At 43.2% G+C, this 22338-nt stretch overlaps 1 long non-coding RNA gene across 5 annotated transcripts in view; it reads right to left on the bottom strand.

Moving 5' to 3' along the window:
* LOC307220955 overlaps window positions 1-22338 on the bottom strand; it is a 215430-nt gene that overhangs the window by 123624 nt on the left and 69468 nt on the right. For 2 of the 5 annotated variants that reach the window (XR_013841208.1, XR_013841212.1), the window contains one exon: window positions 21406-21528. This is a non-coding gene — a long non-coding RNA (uncharacterized lncRNA). Of the gene's footprint in view, window positions 1-6045; window positions 6399-21405; window positions 21529-22338 lie in introns of those variants that run through there. The other 3 variants (XR_013841210.1, XR_013841211.1, XR_013841209.1) reach the window with 3 other exon arrangements.

Genomic DNA, 22338 nt, shown 5'->3' with positions numbered 1-22338 from the left:
AGAAGAGCAAGGTTAATGGGCTCCCTGCAGCCAGTTCTGTGAGTAGCACCGGCTTAGGGAGCTGATCAATAACAGTCCCAAGTAAACGTAACACAATGCTTCATTACTGCTGGTTACAGATGTTCTTTTGAAAGAAATCTCCCATTTACTCTGCAATCCTAAACACAATCTCCTATGTGCTGCTTAACAAAATGCAACTTGCGGTGCAATCCTATGCATGGCAACTAACAAATAAGACCCAATTAACAGGTGAGTTTGTAAGTGTGTATAGGATTGCAGCCTTACTGTTGAGTTAACCATTCAAAAGGAATAGACCAAACAGGAAGGGAGGAGGAGTAGCATTCTATGCAAAGGATATGTCCATTTGGGAAGAGATCCATGACCTGGAGCATTGAAGGCAGAGTAAAGTATGGTTAAAAATGGTAAGGGAAACAACGGTGACTTTACTGTGGGTGACTCCTATAGACCTCCAAGTCAGTTTGAATACTTGGATGTTATGCCTTTCTACAACAGATCACGAAAAATTCAAAAAGGAGAGCCATAGTAATCGTGGGAGACTTACTACCCAATATTTCTTGGAACTCAAGCTCTGCCAATAATGTTAGGTCCAACAAATTCCTCCATTGCCTAATACAGAATTTCATTTCCAAGAAGGTGGAACAAGGGGATCATCTATCTTGGACCTGGTCTTCACCAACCATGAGGAATCGATTTACAAAGTGGAAGTACCAGAAGTACTTTGGGAGGAATTGATCATGTTCTCTTGCGTTTCACAATACAGAGAAAAGGGAAAGCTAAGTGTAATTGGACACGCACGCTGGACTTTAATAAGGCTGATTTCAAATAGCTTCAAGAACAACTGGGTGAGATCCGACAGTCAGAAAGGGGAAGGGAATCCAAGATGGATGGGAGTTTCTTAAAGGCTGTGCTTTTTCCCCAGGGGGTACTCACGGGTACAAAGTACCGGCACCTCTTTTTGTTGTTGTTAAAAAGTGTGACACTTACTGCAACAACTTCTTGGTGAATACAGGCACTTAGTTTCCTAGAAAAAAGCACTGCTTAAAGGTGATATGTTGAAGGCACAAATGCAGACAATTCCAACAAGAATGAAAAGTGGGAGACACCTAAAGAGACCAATATAAGAAATAGAACAAAGGGGAAAGAAAAGTATACACAAGTAGTCAATAGTTGCAGGCAGAAGGCCAGGTGGGCCAAAGCTCAGAATGAGCTCAGGTTTGCAAGAGAGGTTAAAAATAATTGTCAAAAAGTTTATTTGGCTAGGTTGAAAGCAAAACGAAGTACAAACAAGTAGTAAGTCCTCTATGTGGAGAAGATGTAGAAATACTATTGGGTGACAGAGAGAATTTGGAACTGCTCAACACCAACTTTGCCTCTGTCTTCACCCCAAGCTGTTTGGTGAAACATCTGCTCAGTTAGTGAATGATACATTTCAAATGACATCGAAATAAAAATGTCCATTTTTCCATGCTCCTCGGTAAAAAATTTTGCATATCATTTTTCTAACATGATTCCTATATTTAAGCGTAGAAGAAAAACATAATGTGTGAAGGAGTCCTCAGTAATTACAACCCTGCTCCATGCTTACTCACTTCTTACTACCTTTTTGCCCATTTATCTTGCTTTAGCTGACCGAACCAATTGAAGTGAATTGGAGAAAAGGCAGCAGAATTAGACCTTATGTTAACATTTCCATCTGATGTACACTCCATAATTGCACTTAATCTAAAATGGCTGCAAGCAAGCATGAACCAAGAACAATCCTCATCACTAAGCCAGGGTGCCAGATACAATTATACACCTGCACAACTTCAATCTATTATTGAGAAAGATTGTCCATTCCTCCTCTTTTTGTGTGCGCCCATATAATCTGTATCAGCATCAATTAATTCCTGCTCTAACAGCACACCAAGTCAAGCTTTTGGCATTCACACATTAGATCATGTCAAACTGAAGATCCAACAGTTTCTGGCTCTGCAAAAGCTTTGATTCAAATTAATTTAATATCATATAGCAGGTACCCTGGCTAGCTGCTGGCAGGCTTTAAACTGATCATTTGATTATACCCATTCTTTATATTTAAAATAGCAGGGCTTTAATTGTAACAATTGCACACAGCCTGTACCCAAAGCGGCATTTCCACTTGGAGCTGACATTGATATGACAATCAGAGTGATAGCATCGTTCTTCTTTTACAACGAAAAGTGCTAACAATATTTTAATCCTCACACAATGAATATTGCTAATATTTTTTTCTGCATCCTGTATACTTTTCACCTACATTTTTACCAGAGAGAAGATCCATGAAGATTATCCTCAAATTTTGTGTGATGGGGAGTGGAAAAAATCTATTACTTTGGGTCTTCTGAGCAGACTTGTATAGAATTACACTGGTAGAGACTGAAATCCCACCCAGTATCCCAACCATAGCTGTCAACTTTTCCCTTTTCTTGGGAGGAATCCTATTCGGAATAAGGGAATTTTCCTTTTAAAAAAGGGAAACGTTGACAGCTATGATCCCAACTAGCCTTAGGCAAGAAACTCTCCTTCATCCTCAATATGTGGATAACAATGCTGAACTACCTTACACAGTTGTAGGGATTGTAAGAAACTACTATATGCAAATGGGACACGGGTGGTGCTGTGAATTAAACCACAGAGCCCAGGGCTTGCTGATCAGAAAGTCGGTGGTTCGAATCCCCGCGATGGGGTGAGCTCCCATTGCTCGGTCCCTGCTCCTGCCAACCTAGCAGTTCGAAAGCACAAAGTGCAAGTAGATAAATAGGTACCGCTCTGGCGGAAAGGTAAACGGCCTTTCCACGTGCTGCTCTGGTTCGCCAGAAGCAGCTTAGTCATGCTGGCCACATGACCCGGAAGCTGTACACTGGCTCCCTCGGCCAATAAAGCGAGATGAGCACCGCAACCCCAGAGTCGTCCGCAACTGGACCTAATGGTCAGGGGTCCCTTTACCCTTTACTTTATGCAAAGTCATTTCAACACTCTAAATCAGAGGTGCTAACCTGTGACCCTCTAGAAATTTGTTGTAGTACAACACCTTCGATCTAAGAGGTGCTAAGATCTGTCACCATATCAATTTATAGTTTTCCTATCCTTAAAATATATTCTCTGTTAAGTCAACTCACATGCCTTTCTTTCTATCCCATAGTGCTGTAAAGGAAAGACAACAGCTCTCTCTCTCTTTCTCTCCCCTCCATGGTTATGCTGCTCTGCACCCAGAGCAGAACAAGTTTATCTTCATAGGAGCCTAGCAACAGTCTGCACTGAACTGATTTTTCTCCTGCCATCTCTTCAGTGGAAATGCCAGTTGATGCCAAAACCATGCTGATAGCTTTTAAGTGTAGAAACATGATATGAGGCTGCATAAAAGAGCTTACAGCTCATAAATATATCCCATGAGAGCTTTACATCTGAAATGGAGTCAATTAAGGCAATTTCACCTTCATTAATCAAACAAAGTACATTATTGTACAGAAAGTGAGGAAACTGCACGGGGAAAGAAAATCAAACATGAAGTAAATGTATATATGGATTCTCCAAGCTAAAAAGGAGAACTGAGAAACGAGAGGTGGAAATTGTATAGGGAATTGAACAAATACAGGAAGCTATTTCTGATTCTGCTCACATACTATGTGGTGGGTGGGAAATAAAGAATCCCAAATTCCATTTCCCTCATCAGCACCAAAATGGATTTCTGGGTGTGTAAAATCTGGCCAGGCTCCTGGGGGGTAAGAGTCATCTCTGAAATGTAATTTGATGTCCTTCCTCAAACCACTTCAATTGGTTTGGTCAACTGGGGGCAAAAAGGAAATTGCAGCTGTCATAGATTGCTGCTATGATATTGCCCTCAAGACTCAAGAGATCACAGAAGCCTTTAATAATGACACAACTTTACTGGGCACACAGCTACACAGCAGTTTTGAATGTGGCCGTGTTGTAAAGCAAACAGGAAACACTTGTGCCCTCTCACTTCCTGTTTCTCCTGAAAACTGGTCCCATTCACACAAAACCTCCCTTGCGTTCAGGGAACCTGTGAGGTGGTGATGGGAACTCACCCACTGACCATGCCCCCCTATGTGCCCACTCGTTATATCTGCTAGTGGGTGCATATTTGACATGGACACACATTCAACATTAGTAGAATGTGATTTGTAGAAAATGGTCGCACATTTGACATTCGCTGTGTATCCACATGAAAGAGGTCCTGCATGCTTACAGCTTCTGTATAAGAGGGGGAGCAAATCTCTGTGAACTGCTGTGATGAAGCCTTTGCAAATATTTATTTAAGAGGGTGATCCCTGCCTCCTGCTCCTTTTATCATTGGTAACTACACTTCAGCAGGGTTTGTGTGAATGTGTTGTGTGACTGAGATCTCTTGCATAAATGAAATAAATTGTTTTTGAAAACTGGTACCCTTGTCTTGGTCTCTGTACTTTCCAACCTCTAATCCTGGATTGCATTCACTGAACCGCCTCCCTTAGGCTTCTGCCAGCCTGATGGCAATTCCTACTCACTCACAAAGCAGAAAAACTTAAAGACTGACTTAAGGTCCCTACTGATGTCCCTTTTATTATGCTTTCATGATGATTTGTGCTCACAACGCTATCTGGGCAGTCATACATGATCACACTTTGAATAATATTTGCACCCGTGAAAGTGTTGGGGCTGTCACCCTGCTTCCTTTCCAAACAATGCATATTCCATAGTTTCCTGCTGAAATTGCATAACTTTTTATACCACAAAAGTTTTGATTTATTTTTGTCCTCCTGCTGCTCCACAGCCCCTCTCCGGAGAGCAATAATGTGGTAGCACTGGGAAAGCATTGCAGAACAAACCAAAGCAGAGCAAATCCATCACTAATGCACCATTATTATGTCAAGGGACATGTTTCAGAATACACTTGCAATTAAACACCACTCTGAAGGCTCCCTTAGAACCTTTCTGCAAGTGTTTTATTGAATAGTCACATTTTATCTCACCCTTCCTTAAAGAATCTCAGGGCAATGTGTATTGGTGAAGAAGGGCAGGAAGTCTTCTCTCCAAAGAGTGTCTACACCTGCTAAGTTTCAGAGATGGAACATTAGGGTTTCCTGGTCTCGGTGGATGACCCATTGTTGCTGGATTGCAGCAATCTCAAGGGCTTCAGGGAGTCTATCATGTGCATCTCAGATATTCCTTATACAGTCATACCTTGTTTGTCAAACGCCCTGGAACTCATACATTTTGGTTCCCGAATGCCGCAACCCTGGAAGTGATTGTTCTGGTTTGCAAATTTTCTTTTGGAACTCAAACATCTATGGGATTTCTAAAGCTTCTGCTTGGCTTCAGGAGCTTCCTGCAGTCAATCAGAAGCCATGATTTGGTTTTGGAAGTCGAACTGACTTCCAGAATGGATTCTGTTCAACTTTGAAGGTACAACTGTATTAGTTTTTTTTTATTTCTTAAGGATGGGGCAAGTATATTGCCCAAGAGCGTGTAGGTATGTGAGCACCCCCAATTGAGTTGCTGTGAGGACAATTAGGAGCAAATCTTCTGAAGGGATCAGTCATAGAATTTGTGAACTTAATTCCATTGAAGAAAACGATGTGCTTGAATTGATGGATAACATTTCTGCCTTTAACACTGAAGTCACCACGTGATGCTGAAGCCATCCTGTGATGAATGTGCATATCTGGCCCAGCCTTTTGCTGCTACAAAATTGGCAAAAGCACTTTTTCAAGTGGGGGGGGGGATGTTTCACAAATGGAGCTAAGGAAATTGCTGTTGTCGCTACTAATATGCTACAGCATGATTTCCATTTCAGCTCAAGCCTGTGTTATTTGCATAATTTCTTATCGACTTCTCTGGACAGCAAGATAGAGGAATATTATTTTGTTAGTAATGCTGAAGTTCTGATTGAGCTCATCAAGCTTAAGCCATTTAGCAACTATGCACCCCGTCTTCATTATACCCTTAAAAATCAAATACATCAATACAAAATAGCAATTTTGACTGAACTGAAATCAGATCTGTTTGACTAAGCTTTTAATTAAATGGAACATAGAGCCGCACAATGGTTGTCAAATTAAGGAGCTCCTGTATATAGGCAGCTACGTAACTGTGATTTGTTTTGTATATTGGATTTTTATTGAAATGGGCCTGTTATTCACTTCTGATGATTAATTGGTACAGACAGCAAGAATGTATGAGCTTTAGCGGAACAAAGAGATCTAAAGGGAAAGAAGCATCTGTTTGTTGCCATTGCCAATGGAGCACATTTTTTATCTTCTATTTCCACTGGAAGTGTTAACTTTTCGGCAAATTATTTTTTTCTGTTCTGCATTAAATTGTTTGTGATGTTGCTTCTTCCCTTTAAGAAAGCCCTGTGAACAAAAACAAAAAAGCCCGCACTTTTATGATTGGATGGTAGACAGAGATAGGTCAGTCTAAGCACAAATTTAACGCTGATTAGAGTTTCATTATAAAACATTTCATGCTCCAGATCCTGTGAACACTACTTTCTGAGCAGAATTTCATCTATGTGCTCTAACCCAAGTGGAATGGATGGAGTCAAAGCAGTACATACACATAAGCCTTAAGGCCAGGATCCGAGAGTCATGAACATTTTATTTGCAACCACAGCTGAGTTGTTTCTAACAAAGCGAGAGAACTGTTATGAGTTGTTACCAGGAACATGTGAGAACAATAAGGGAAGGGAGTTGTTCTACCAGATGTTGCACACTGAGGTGAATTTGGAGTTGGAAGAGTATTTGGCCAGCCTTTGAGATACAGTCAGCGTTATCAGCAAAAGCAAGTTGGACAAGAATCTGAACTGGGACCAAAGTACACTTATGCCATGAGGTGAAAATCTTGACTTTGCAAAAATTAGCTCAAAATGGAAATGCCACACACATTGACAAGAAAATGTTGTATGCTGTCCTGAGCTCTTTCGAAGAAAAGTAAACCAGCTACATCTAAACCAGCTACTGTGCACATTCACCAGGCCTCAGGGAGAATGTGTGCATAATCCTTCCACGAAGAGGTTATTGTCCACATTTCCCAGTCATTATACATAATCTCCAACAGGCCTTGGGAAATGGGACTGAATTATATATATTTGCTGGCTATTATGCGTAATCTCCAATAGCCTTCCCCCTAAACTTAATAGCCGTATGGGGGACGGGAGTTTCCATCTGTATTGTATGAGGGGCTGGGAGGTTTAAAACTTTCTTCTCCATAAAATCCTACTTGCGCTGCTCAGCTAACTGGGGAGCAGCCGGGAATGGTAAAAAAGGAACAGAACTTGGTTTTGGGCGGTGGGGTGGGGAGGACAACTTATGTTTATCTGAAGCCCCTATTTCTTCTTCTTGCTGCTTGGTTGACCAGTGGGAGGGCATATTGGGGTCGGGTAAGATTAGGTGACAGCAGTTATCAAATTAAAAGATTCCTGCTTCTTGGGAGAAAAGCAATGACAAAACTAGACAGCATCTTAAAAAGCAGAAGAAGAGAAGAAGAAGAAGAGTTTGGATTTGATATCCCGCTTTATCACTACCCGAAGGAGTCTCAAAGCGGCTAACATTCTCCTTTCCCTTCCTCCCCCACAACAAACACACTGTGAGGTGAGTTGGGCTGAGAGACTTCAGAGAAGTATGACTAGCCCAAGGTCACCCAGCAGCTACATGTGGAGGAGCGGAGATGCGAACCTGGTTCCCCAGATTACGAGACTACCGCTCTTAACCACTACACCACACATCACCTTGCCAACAAAGGTCCGTATGGTTAAAGCTATGGTTTTCCCAGTAGTGATGCATGGAAGTGAGAGCTGGACCATAAAGAAGGCTGATCGCCAAAGACTTGATGCATTTGAATTATGGTGATGGAGGAGAATCTTGAGAGTCCCATGGACTACAAGAAGATCAAACTATCCATTCTGAAGGAAATCAGCCCTGAGTGCTCACTGGAAGGACAGATCCTGAAGCTGAGGCTTCAATACTTTGGCCACCTCATGAGAAGAGAAGCCTCCCTGGAAAAGACCCTGATATTGGGAAAGATTGAGGGCACAAGGAGAAGGGGACGACAGAGGACGAGATGGTTGGATAGTGTTCTCGAAGCTACGAACATGAGTTTGACCAAGCTGCTGGAGGCAGTGGAAGACAGGAGTGCCTGGCGTGCTCTGGTCCATTGGGTCATGAAGAGTCGGACACAACTAAATGACTAAGCAACAACAAGATTAGGTAGTGGGCCAGAAGCACTGGACTGAACTGGATCAAACACTTCTAAACAAGAATGGAAGGGGGATGTTTCTTGGAAACTGGATAATGTGCTCATTTGCCCAGATTAACCACTCAATTTATGCTACCCTTAACAGATATAGATAAACGTGTGTGGATCAAAACAGCTACAAATTGGATTTTGCAGTTCTCTGAATGTTCTGGACAATTTAAATATACACAATTGGTTGGCTACTGTGAAAAACAGGATATAGCACTAGAAAGAGCACTGGTCTCATCCAGTAGGCTTCTTCTTATGTTTGTAATTTGTATTTTGAAAAGCTTTTTTTAAAAAGAATTTAATGAATAAATTGAATGGAACGTAATTATGGAGAAGATATAGTTAAATACAAAATTATCACAGGCTGGAAGTGGATAGATTCATCCATCTTTCTTACAACTACTCAAGTAAAAGCAGTTGAACTATTGAGGGGGTGGGCAAAGCTTTTGGACGTAGGGGAGCCCTACTATTTATTCTCCCATTTGTTTGCTCAGTAGCAGGCAGGCAGGGAAGGACTAACCTTGTCAATGATTTCATACCTCTATGTACACATTTTACTTATTTTCTTCAAATAAAATCCAGCATGATTTGCAATGCTCTTCTGAAATTCACAGTTGGGATACTTAAATGCATCTTCCTGTAGGTTTAATTTAGAGAAGCCGATTAACTCCCTTTATTTTATAATAAATAGTGACCCTTTATCTGCTTTATCCTTGCTTTAGTTTTGAAAATAACCCAGTAGATAGAGGTTGCAGGGTCAAAATGGGAAGAAAAGTAATTATTTCTCTTTAGAAATGGATATTGTGTGGATTCTGTGGAGCAGTCGTGTTCCAATGTCTTTATATTAGGGCAGGGCTGCAGAACATTATCTCAGCCTGTGGACAAATATCTAGGTGCCTCATGACAGTGATGGGTGGGGCCAGAGATAAAAAAGTGGGCGGGACAAGTGATCCCAATTTTACCTTTGTAAACTTTCAAAATATTCAACAGTATTAGGTATTGGGCCATGACTCTTAAACAGGGCCGGATTTCAGTTTGATGAGGCCCTAAGCTACTGAAGGTAATGGGGCTCTTTAGATGTCCAGCTGTCCTTTGTCAACAACAAATTGTTGCTTTTTTGTGTTGAATATATGCTATATGGTATTTTATAGACCTAATAGGTATCTAAACCCATTTGCCCATGTTGCCATGCAGCCAGTCCATGCAGAATGTAGGCACCCTATATACAGAAATGAGCAAACCAGTGATATTTTAGGGAGCAGGCTAGCAGGTGGAGCCCATTACCTACACAACATAGGCGCCTACACAACATAAAACATTGCTGCTGTATGCCGGTTTTATTTTATTTGTTTTTTATCTTATATTTTGGAAATGTACATCCAGGTTTGTTTTCTCCTTCATTTTTTGGGGGGGCGGCCCAAGAGAGCAGGGCCCTAAGCTATAGCTTGTTTAGCTTATATGTAAATCTGGTACTGCTCTTAAAATGAAGGCTAGCAGTCAACACTAGACCACTTACTTTCTGCTGTTTTCATCCTTAAAGGTGGGTTGTAGCCATGAACATCATTGATAGGCTGAGCCTCCAAATCAGGCTCTGAAGATCTATTTACTGTAAATGGCTCAAGCCCCAACCTCACCCTTCTAGTACATGAACATGAAATTTATTACGGTCAGAGACCAGCTTGTGAAACACAAATGGAACTACAATCCCAATAGCAAAACAAACATTTAAAACAATATACAACAATGGATTTTTAGTTTAAAAGTGTGATGGGCGTATAAACACATAAAAACTTTAAGATAGACTACCTTAGAGAAATGACCCAGAGTCACCCATGGATCCGAGTTTGGGAATTTTCTTAACAAACTAGATTGTATAATAATAATAATAATAATAATAATAATAATAATAATAATAATAATTTATTTGTACCCCACCCATCTGGCTGGGTTTCCCCAGCCACTCTGGGCGGCTTCCATAAAAACCAAAAATACACTAAAATATCACAGATTAAAAACTTCCCTAAACAGGGCTGCCTTAAGATGTCTTCTGAATCAGGAGATGGTCTGTGCCTAGAGATCTGTGCGCATAATATGGCCGCAATCTGGGTCGTCTTGTGGTCTTTGCCTAACAGAAGATCGAATTTTTGCTTTACCGGGAGGTCAGCAAGCCTCACCAGCAGGGGGTCAATGATTTCTCTACATGCCTCATCGTAAAAGGGACATCTAAAAAATATGTGTTCGGGGCTTCCTATATCCCCCAATGGACAGGCACAAATTCTCTGGTCATATGGGACTTTTTTAAAGGATCCTTCCAAGACCGGCGAGGGCAGAGCCAAGCTTCTGGCAAATTTAAAAGCCCTTCTTGCATTTTTGGATACAAGAAAAAAGAGGTATGCTGCTGGAGCAGCTATATAGCTAGTGATTTCTACAATTTTGTAATCGGAGCATCTTAAACAGTCCTGTTGTCTCTCGGTGTCTATAATTCTTTGCCTAACCATAGCTTTTGCTTGGCCCAAGCCCAGACTTAGAACACCCTTCTAGTATTCTCCAGGTCACCTGTATGGCAGAAAAGAACAGCCCCATGTCATGTATATAGAGCCACCAATATATTTATATACACGCTAATGTGTGATATGGGTGATAGGCATAGACTTTGTGGCATGGGGCTGCACAGATGAAAAAAGGGATGTCCTATTCATCATCATCATCATCATCAACAACAACAACAACAACATGATTATCTATACTCCACTCATTTGACTCAGTTGCCCCAGCCACTCTGAGCAACTTCCAAAATATATATAAAAATAATAAAACACTAAAAAAAAACACCACCTTCCCTATACAGTGCTGCCTTCAAATGTCTTCTAAAAGTTGTATAGTTACTTATCTCCTTAGCTCAACATTTCTTTGATGAAAATAGGGATGTCCTACCATACCATCCAACATTTTTCTGATGAAAATAGAGACGTCCTTAGCAAAAGTGGGACATTCTGGAATCAAATCAGAAACCAGTAAGGCTTCTGTAGATCTGGCACTGTCCCTGGAAATTAGGAACGCTAGGAGGGCCCATCATTGTCACTTCTGATACCACAAATCCAGAGTCATTATTACAAAGAGTTCAGAAGCATGGACAGTCCTGGGGATGCTAGGCTCTTAGGGGTGGGGAAATCAACTTGAATGTCAGACAATCACACTTGTGTCTCTCTCAGAGAATGGTGAAGTGCAGATAAAGAAGGAGACAGATTTTCCCCCCTTAATGAAAGGAGAAAGATTTAGGGTACAAAAGCTTCCGTGGCGCTTTGCCCTTCTTATCGTGCTGAACATAAAAGGCAAGCCCTACAGCTCCTACATGCTATTTCAGAGATGCAATGAGATAAGGGCTCTCTGAACGGCTGGCTGGAACTAAGCAGAAACATGCCATAGCAGGGGACTGAATACCGTGAAGCATTCAAAGAGAATGTCAAAATGACTTTTGGAAATGGCTTCATAAAAACAGTAGCAAATGGAATGAAATAAGTGTGCTTCAGTAGAGCAATGGATTCTTCTATTTTTCCTTCGGTCTACTTAAAAGCATTTCTATTATTTAGATTTCCTTCCTATACAGTGATGCCTCGCAAGACGAAATTAATCCGTTCCGTGAGGCTCTTCGTATAGCGGTTTTTTCGTCTTTGGAAGCAAGCCCATTGACAGTTTAGCGGATTAGCGCTATTAGCAGTTTAGCGGCTTTTAGCGATCAGCTGTTAAGCAGCTTATCAGCAGATCAGCTGATAAGCAGCTTAGTGCCTTAGGAAAAGGGGGGGGGGAAACCTGCAGGAACTCGCAAGACTTTTTCGTCTTGCGAAGCAAGCCCATAGGGAAATTTGTTTTGCGAAGCGCCTCCAAAACGGAAAACCCTTTCGTCTAGCGGATTTTCCGTCTTGCGAGGCGTTCGTCTTGCGGGGCACCACTGTATGTATTTTAGTGTTTTCCTACTGGAATCACAAGGATGAGGTTATTTAGGTACGTATTTTGAAGCACCCACCCAAACCTGTGATTTAGCTTCCTTGGAACTGCTAGAGAATTTGATAATTAAATATGATTTATGTTTAAAAAATCCCAGCAAACAGCATCCGACATATTGGAGAAAGGCTGGTGCTACAATTAAGTGTCATCACAATAGCAATGGCAAAGGACAAGGACAAGTAGTCTCTTAGCAATGCTCCCCATGCACCAAGATAAGATATAAGGGCAGACCAAGAAGTGCTCTGGGTTGTTCTTTTCATCTGAGAAACTCTGGAGACACATTAAAAGACTCTCCACAGACCTAAGTCATGATGTTTTAGCAGCACATGGATACCCAAATTATGGATTAATTTACTTCTGGTAAAGATGGTGGAGTGATTACCTCATATGCCTTCAGATTTGGGGAAGGTTGGTTGAAGATTTTTCACCTAAATAATGCCTTCTACCTTACCTGGCATTCAGTCACAATGTGCTAAGGTCCTATATAGTAAAGGCAAAGGGACCCCTGACCATTAGGTCCAGTCGTGGCCGACTCTGAGGTTGTGGCGCTCATCTCACTTTACTGGCCGAGGGAGCCAGTGTAGAGCTTCCGGGTCATGTGGCCAGCATGACTAAGCTGCTTCTGGAGAACCAGAGCAGCGCACGGAAACACCGTTTACCTTCCTGCCGGAGCAGTACCTATTTATCGACTTGCACTTTGGCATGCTTTCGAACTGCTAGGTTGGCAGGAGCTGGGACTGAGCAACAGGAGCTCACCCCGTCGTGGGGATTCGAACCACTGACATTCTGATCAGCAAGTCATAGGCTCTGTGGTTTAACCCACAGTGCCACCCGCGTCCCTAAGGTCCTATATAGCATGGATTAAATCACTGATCCCCCTGATAATGGTCCTTACCATTCCTCTTAGCTCTTCAACCTAGAGTTTTCTAGAGTTGTCCCCCACTTTGAGGTGATTTTTATTGGGAAAGGAGCACTGGAGAAACAGTGAAACTCCTTCCCATGTACCATAGCCCATAGTACGATAAGACCACAATACCTCAAGGACCATCTTTTTCCATATGAGCCTAGCCAGATCCTGAGATCATCTTCTGAGGCCCTTCTTTGTGTGCCTCCTCCTTGAGAGGTTTGGAGGGTTGCAACATGAGAACGGGCCTTCTCTGCAGTGGCTCCCCATCTGAGGAATGCTCTTCCTAGGGAAGTTCGCCTGGTGCCTTCATTATATACCTTTAGATGCCAGGCAAAAACGTTCCTTTTTAACCAGGTCTTTGGTTGATCCGATTTACACCCTATGCCCTTTTAAAATGTGTTGTTGTTTTTTTGTGGGAGGAGGGCGGGTGGGCTATTGGGTTGTTTTTATTTTTATTAGGTATTTTTGTAGATTTATATCTTGATTTTATTTTGTGAACTGCCCTGAGACCTCCGGGTATAGGGCGGTATATAAATTCAATTAATAAATAATAATAATAATTTATCCCACCCCAGGCTGCTATTACTGTTTATAAATCACCACAGATCCCCTACTGTAACATCCAGTTTGGCCCACACTTTAAGGGCATAGTAAGGTGGTATGGAACTAGCATGAGTTTGACCAAACTGTGGGAGGCAGTGGAAGACAGGAGTGCCTAGCGTGCTCTGGTCCATGGGGTCACGAAGAGTCGGACACGACTAAACAATGATAAAGTAGTATGGAAGACTAACTTTACACAGATGGTTTCTAAAACAACTCAGCAACACCCCCCTAAAAGACACCTCTTGTGCTCCTTTCTAAATTATAGTTGTGCCACCCCCTGTGGCACCCCCGAGGCTCTGTGCCCATTGTGACCAAACTGGACATGCTCTCCTAAATCCACCTCTGCACATGTGCCTCTTCAGAAAAAAAAAAAAAAATGGAAGGAAATTCTTCCTCTTTGGTATGAGAACCTTGGGCATGTGAACCTGCCAAGTGCATTTTGCCCCGCTGGCCAGTGCCCAACAGCTCCCACGGAGAAGGCATTGAAAGGTGACCCAAGAGTGTTTTAAATCCCAAAATGCCTCAGGTAATTTCCAACCAGTTCTCAAAATTCTCTTTCCTGTCTGGACTAAAAGGATAAAATGCCCCTCCAAACAAACAAGAACTCCCAACAGTGTGAAGTAGGTGGGGTGGAAGGAGGAAGCCCAAGGCTAATCAGGGTCTCCTCCAGAAATTCCTACTCAGCCCCTGAACAAGGAACTAGCAAAGTCCATCCTACAAAGGCAGGGAAGGAGGGAGGGCAGTACAATGAAAAAAACTGGAAGGTTTGGGGAGAAACCAGCTTATAAAGCCTGTTCCTTTTTCCTGACTGACCTTTTGCCCCCCATTGTGCCTATTCTCAATCTTCCTCTGGGTTAAACCACCTGAGTCTTCTTTTGAGGGGAGTTAAAGGTAAAGGGACCCCTGACCATTAGGTCCAGTCGTGACCGATTCTGGGGTTGCAGCTCTCATCTCGCTTTATTGGCCGAGGGAGCCGGCGTACAGCTTCCGGGTCATGTGGCCAGCATGACTAAGCCGCTTCTGGCGAACCAGAGCAGCACACGGAAACCCTGTTTACCTTCCCGCCGGAGTGGTACTTATTTATCTACTTGCACTGGTGTGCTTTCGAACTGCTAGGTTGGCAGGAGCAGGGACCGAGCAACAGGATCTCACCCTGTCGCGCGGATTCGAACCGCCAACCTTCTGTTCAGCAAGTACTAGGCTCTGTGGTTTAACCCACAGCGCCACCCTTGAGGGGAATTGGGGTGCTGCAAATTCACCTCCACTGAAGGATGGGAGCAGCGTTGGCTAAGGTAAGTGTGAGGATAACTCTTGGGCTCAGCACCTTTGGTTGTGGAAAGCAAAAACTGTGATGATGTGGTAGTCTGAAGACAAAGTGCTCTCTCATTGGGCTTTAAGAGAAATCATCAATGATGCAACAGAGTCAGCACACCTACTTGTTTTGCTGCAAAGTACAAAACCAACTGTTAGCAATCTTTTCACAAATGCTTGTTGTGGAGCAGAACAGCAAACTGCTGGAAGGGCAACATTGGCATTGCACACACATTCTCTCTCTCCTGGGTGAGTGGATTCACTCTATTGTCTTGTACTGTAATTACAAACAGATGGTGACTGGTGAGCAAACTTTGGCTGTGGAGAAGGAAAGCAAAGAGGTAAAATGTGGTTCCTCAACCACATTAGCCTTATTTTTTGCTCACCCTTGCTAAACAAAAAGAGATTATGAGGAGCTCCAAAAGAACCTCTCCTAGCTGAGAGAATGGGAAGGGAAATGGCAAATGCATTTCAGTGTAAACAAGTGTAAAGTCACATATGTTGGGGCAAAAAAACTTCAAGTTAACATAAATGCACATGATTTCTTCACTGCCAGCGACTGACCAGAAATAAAGCTTTGGGATCATAGAGGACAGCACGATGAAGATATTGACCCAGTGTGAAAAAGGGAAATCCTGCGAATCATTAGGAAAGATGCTGCTAACTTCAAGCCATTATCCAAATCTATGGCGAGACCACATTTTAAATACTGTGTATAATTCTGATCTCCCTACCTGAAAAAAAAGATATCATAGAGTCAAGGCAAGTAAGAAGTGACATGATAGAAGTCAGAAATGATTAGCGTAAGTCCAACCAGAATGATCAAAGGGATGGAGTGAAACTCCGTGAGGAAAAGTTTCAGATTTTGAGAATTTTTAGTTTAGAGACAAGGCAAGCAAGAGGTGACATGACAGAAGTTTATAAAATTACACATGGCATGAGGAAAAAGTTTTCCTTCCTCTCTTGACCTCATGGGCAGGCAATGAAGCTGAATGTTAGAAAGCTCAGGACAGATAGAGTACTTCTTTATTATATGAATTAAACTAAGTTAATAATTTGCTGGTAAAATTTAGGAGTTTAGAAAGCAGGAACAAGGGTTGTGAGGAAGTCCAAAGATGAATATGAAATGTGGATACTGGAAAAGACTGTGTTATTATCTATGTATTTTATTGTTAAACTAAAATTTAATAAATATTATAAAAAAAAAAGATAGAGTACTTCTTTATGCTGAATATAGTTAAGCGGTGGAAATTGCTCCCACAGACCACAGGATTAGACAAATTCATGGAGGGCGAGGCTATTAATGGCTACCAGTCATGATGCCTATGCCCTGCCTCCACAGTTTAAGGTTTTTGGAATAATTTTGGTCACAACTTTATTAAAATACATAAATGTGAGTGGTTGCTTAGGCATTGGTTATGACTGTCTATCCCCACGCCCAGGGACAGAACTGACTTTCGGATTCCAGCAAAAGCCAGTAAGGGAAAACAATATTGGGGAGAGCATGGAGCTGGGCACCAGACCCTCACCCCCCACCCCCACCCCGCTCCCTGGGGCATGCACGGCCCTAAGCCCCCTTCAGGGGTACAGACGAAAGAATGGCAAGCCCCTGGATTCCTTTAATGGAATTCCCTTTCCACAGCAGCATTGGAGGGGCAGGCACCACCAATCCTTACCCCTCCACCAACCAATTTTTTAACCAGTGCCTAACTGCAACCTTACAAAGTTGTGACAATTTGCTATGCAGTAGGCAAAAACCAAATGGCACCAGCCAATTGGACAAAATTCCTACCAGGCCCCTGCCCCCAAAGTAGGTGACCTCATGACAGGCATAGCAAGGTCAAGCGAAAGAACCCTCATTTCAGGGAAGGTGGGCGGGTGATCCGGTGCACGCAGCAAAAGTGCCTAGTCAGAGCTGCGTGACTTCATTTTATAATCTTTGGTCCAACGCCCTAAATGGCAACACCAAAATTTGCCCAACAACCCAACCATCAAATCACTGCAGATGGTCATCCAAACTAACCCACCCAGCAACAGAGGGGTGGCCTTCCAGACCCCACCACAACACGTGCTCTCTATTAATGAAAACACGCTTTGAAGCTGTTGAGTTAAGCCAATGGCACATTTAGCCTAGCATCCTGTTCTCAGAAGGAACCCTGAAGTAAGACCTGAGCACAACAGCAGTCTCCCCTCCAGCTGTTTTCAGCAGCTAGTATCTCAGTATGAGCTTTTTCCTCTTCACCCATTCCGTCACTCTTTTTTACAGGAGATTCCGGGATCCAAATGGAGAGTCATCTGTACACAAGGCACATTCCCTGCTACTAAGCTGTACTCCCTGACTTGTCATTTAGCATCCTCGCTGCATGTAGTTTCTCTGTACACTCACGGCTCCATGCAGGAATACACAACTACAAACAACATGGCACATTGCAGATTACCGTGTAACCTCAACTCCCTTCTGTGGCACCCACAAAAGGTCTCCGTAAATGTCCTCTAAGCAGTCTGCAATGCACAAGGGACTGTTTATTCCCCCTATTCTATTCCTCTTTGCACTGGCTTGGCCTCTCCTACATTGAACATACTCCCTAAAACATGGCATTTGAAAAGGCCAGAACTGGACACCATCCTCCCTCCCTTCTGCTCTGATTAGAGGAAAATTGGCTGAGGGTGGGGACATGCCCAGCATATTTTGTGATCCATTGTTTACTGTTCCTTTAGATGTTGTGGCCATTTTGTGTTATGCCACACACCCTGGGGTAGCCATTTTGTGACTGGCACCCACAGCACTTCCTCCATATTCCAAGTGAGCCCAATGGTTCCAACAGGTTGCGACCACTGGTGTATTGAATATAGAGTTAATTTAGAACTCAGGTTCAAATCCCTGATCAGCTATGAAGCTTGCTGGGTGTCCTTAGGTAAGTGATCCTCTCTTCATCTGACCTCCCTCTTACATTGATAATATGGGAGGATGAGTGGATAGATATATGCCACACCGAAGTCCTTATACAAACATAGGGTAAAAAACGCAAAAAAAGAAAAGAACACACTGGGAATATAGGGAGTATCCCAGGGAAAAGCTAGCATCTCTTTCCCCTAGGAAATTCCCTTGGGCGATTTTGAAAATTCAGCAGTGTGAGGTTCACAAAGCCCACTCTGGCAAATGAATATTAAATAGTACTGGTGCCATCCAGATGAGTTCAAAACTCATTAAAACAATTTCACCCTCTCCTGTGCATAGCCCTCGCACAGCATCGATAATGACTTCAAGATATTTCCAGTGCCTTCAGCAGCAAATGCCGTCAAAGTTTTATAATCAGTTTTCCCACGGGTCTTCCCATCCCACTCGACAGAAAATCTTGGCTGCTTTCAAAGTCTTAACTTTTCATTTAAAAAGCTATCTCTCGTAACGTGGGAGCAGAATAAAGACGCCAAACTTAGCTTCTTAAGTTAAGTAACTACATCACACACACCCCTTAAGAACTTCCTTGTGGCTGCTAAGGGAAAGAATCTGAACAATTCTTCCCAACGATATTTGGCAGTGAGGTATATGTTGCAGGAGTCTCTTCCGTTTTTTTAAAACAAGCAAGCAAACAAACAAACAAACAAGTCACCATGAAAGCACAGTTATTATCCATGATGTTTAGATCAAGTGAGAAATCATAGGAAGCATGGGTACACCTTCCAATTTTTAGTCATTTTGTTTTGTTTTTGCTTTTGGAGTAGAGGGCAGCTGTGGTGATATCCCAGCCACCAACATTTGCACGTCCTTACAAGACTCTATATGTGCTATACATTTAAAGCAGTATCATCCTCCTCTCTTTAAAACATCTGGCTGGCTTCCACAAGCATTGGCTGATTGATTGATTTTTCCACAGACAGTAACTCAAACAAAGCACAGCTTGGGGAAAAGTTTCTGCATTTCCGGAATATGGTGTATGGGTCAGAAATCAAGCCGACAAGTTTGCTGAAGCACCCTTTGTTATCACTAAGGCTACAAACATTACATATGTTAGGGTGTGATCTAAACCACCAAGCCTTGGAAGGTTGGCTGTTCGAATCCATGCAATGGGGTGAGCTCCCATTGCTCTGCTCCAGCTTCTGCCAGCCTAGCAGTTCGAAAGCATATCAGTAGATAAATAGGTACCACTGTGGCATGAAGATAAACGGCATTTCCGTGCGCTCTGGTTTCTGTCACGGTGTTGCATTGTGCCAGTAGCGGTTTAGTGATGCTGGCCACATGACCCAGAAATCTGTCTGTGGACAAATGCCAGCTCCCTCAGCTTGAAGCGAGATGAGTTCCGCACCCCATAGTTGCCTTTGACTGGACTTAACCATCCAGGGGTCCTTTGCTTTTGTCCTATAAGTGGGATCATCTTAATAGATGGTCCTGGTTGCGGGCAGGCCCTCAACCAGGTCCCCCCCACCCTGGCGTGGGTAGAGCCATCACCCTCATGCCAGGGTGGCACTATGATCACCCAGGGCTATTGCCCAATTAATTTGAATGGGTGATCATGGGGGGAATGTATAAAAGTGGCATTGTGACAAGTGCCAAGCACCTGAATGAACTTTATTACGGTCACAGACGAGGATAAAAAATGATCCCATCTGCATTGGTGGTTCAGTGGTAGAATTCTCGCCTGCCAAGCACCTGCTTCGCGCTGCCGAACACCCGCCCAGCCTCCCTTTAATTTAAGTGTCCTTTGAACTCACTTTGGACTTTGGTTGGTTGCCTGTCTTGGGTCAGGGACCGGGTAGGAATTTTTCCCTTTGGCGAATTGGCATGGGCCACTTGGTTTTTGCCTACCCCTTAGCAATCGGCACAACTTTGTAAGGTTTGGCGGTTAGGCATTAGCTTATTGTTGAGTAGGGGAGGGGAGGTCGGCCATTGTCTGCCCCTCCGTTTCAAGGGTATTCCGTTAAAGGAATCCGGAGCCTGGATCTTGTCCGAAGTCCTCTTGAGGGGCTAGGGCCATGCCAGGCCTCTGGGAACACCGGGGGAGATGCAGGCGGATTCTCCCGAAGCAGTTTCCCTTTGGGTGGTTTACCCTTACAGACTTCCTGCAAAGGGGGCAGGAGACAGATATAGTCTTGCCAATGCCTAAGCCAATACCGCTCACATTTCCTGTAATCAATAAAGTTGTGGCCAAAAAATTTGCCCAGTAACCTTAAACAAAAATTCTGTGTCTGTGTGAATTTCTTTATGCTGATGGGGGGTTGGCTTGAGGATCTTGCCACACAACCACTCGGACTGGGAATAAGTTCCATTGAACTCAAATGGATCCCCCCCCCCCGAATAGACATACAGAATTGCACATTTCTGGTGCCAGTTTCTCTGGAGCTAAACCAGGTGATCTGGTCATTTAAGCATTACATTGTACTCCAGAGGGTATTGGAACCACTGCACAGAGAAGGTAAGCCAGGACATGATGACAGTTCAGAATCCTCCTGTTTAGATGGTTCCAGAAAGCCAATTTTATGCCACTACCTGATATAAAACTCCCAGCTTTGATCCTTTAGTCTGAGCACCTCAGTGTTGTGGGAGGCCGCTAGGCTATCCTCCCACACCCTCCTGCGTACTCCAAGGTATTTACCTCTGTGTAGAACTGAGATCTCAATCAATCTAAGATTTTGGACAACTTTTCCTCCACTGTTGATCATGGAAGCAGCTAGGATTTATGTTGCGGGAAGGGCGAACACCCACCTGTCATCATCCTCTGTCTGGCTCTGTCTAGCAGATTCAAAATGAGACGTCCCAACAGGTTGCTTTAAATTATTTTCTTTTGACCCCCCCCCCCAAGTGCTCAGAAAAAGCTGTCAAAATCTTTGTACAATGTCTACTTTTAGTTAAGTATTTTTTTTTACTTGATTTTTTTTTGGGGGGGCAGCCCTCCCCTGATTACATCCATGCTCCTGATCTTACTGAGGAACATTCTGATATACAGTGGTACTTCGGGTTACATACGCTTCGGGTTACATATGTTTCAGGTTACAGACTCCGTTAACCCAGAAATAGTGCTTCAGGTTAAGAACTTTGCTTCAGGATGAGAAAAGAAATTGTGCTCTGGCGGCGCGGCAGCAGCGGGAGGCCCCATTAGCTAAAGTGGTGCTTCAGGTTAAGAACAGTTTCAGGTTAAGTACGGACCTCCTGAACGAATTAAGTACTTAACCCTAGGTACCACTGTACTTCCAAAGAACTCCAAGATCCTGTGCCCTTAGCCAGACAACGGAAATAGCTCGAAGCTGCAGCAAGCACAGGGAGGGAAGCAGATTTCGATACTTCAAAGTTAAGTTACCTTACGTTTGGAGAGCAGGCCGCAGAGAGGCTTTATCCACATCAACACCTGTGGCAGGGAATTGATAGCTGGCCGAGCCTTGCATTGGCTATCTCACACTGCAGCTTTAGACTTGCTCTGTCCCTGGAGTGACAGGAAACAAATCAGGCAGATGGTACCACATGCATCTTAGTCCCAATAGTTCGATATTAAGTAATTCATTCCAAGCATATCACAAGTCCAGAACAAAGCAAACAGCTAGGCTCCCACCTCCCCACTTTTCAATGACATACATATATTTGAGCAAAGAAGAAGGAAGATTCATTCCATGTGAATGTGTGATGTTCAAACCAACCTTCACGTGCAAGAGTGTGTGTGTCCCAAGCGACACAAGAATGGGATAATTCCCCACCCATGGCAGCATCTGCAATTGTGCAACTATTTGTGACCCACAAGTATAGTTGCATCCCCCTAGATCAGTGGGTCCCAGCTGAATATCACTATATAGGTAAAAGGTAAAATGTTTATCGCTTTGTTTATCACGGTATGTTTGTCACTATACAGTGGTACCTCGGGTTACATACGCTTCAGGTTACATACGCTTCAGGTTACAGACTCCGCTAACCCAGAAATAGTGCTTCAGGTTAAGAACTTTGCTTCAGGATTAGAACAGAAATCGGGCTCCGGCGGTGTGGCGGCAGCTGGAGGCCCCATTAGCTCAAGTGGTGCTTAAGGTTAAGAACAGTTTCAGGTTAAGAATGGACCTCTGGAACGAACTAAGTACGTAACCAGAGGTACCACTGTATAAACATATAGAGGCACAAGCACATCGGCCAGAGAATGTTGGGTGGTGGTGGTGATTGTTATTGAGGAACAGAGGATCTGTGACCCTCCATAAGCTGCTGAATGATAACTATCACAATCTCTAAGCATTGTCCATTGTGAGTAATAATA

The sequence above is a fragment of the Podarcis cretensis genome (genome assembly GCF_951804945.1).
Source record: "Podarcis cretensis genome assembly, chromosome: 7".
NCBI classification, from domain to species: domain Eukaryota; kingdom Metazoa; phylum Chordata; class Lepidosauria; order Squamata; family Lacertidae; genus Podarcis; species Podarcis cretensis.
The sequence above is the reverse complement of the archived record's forward strand: the minus strand, read 5'-3'. Positions and strand labels throughout refer to the sequence as shown.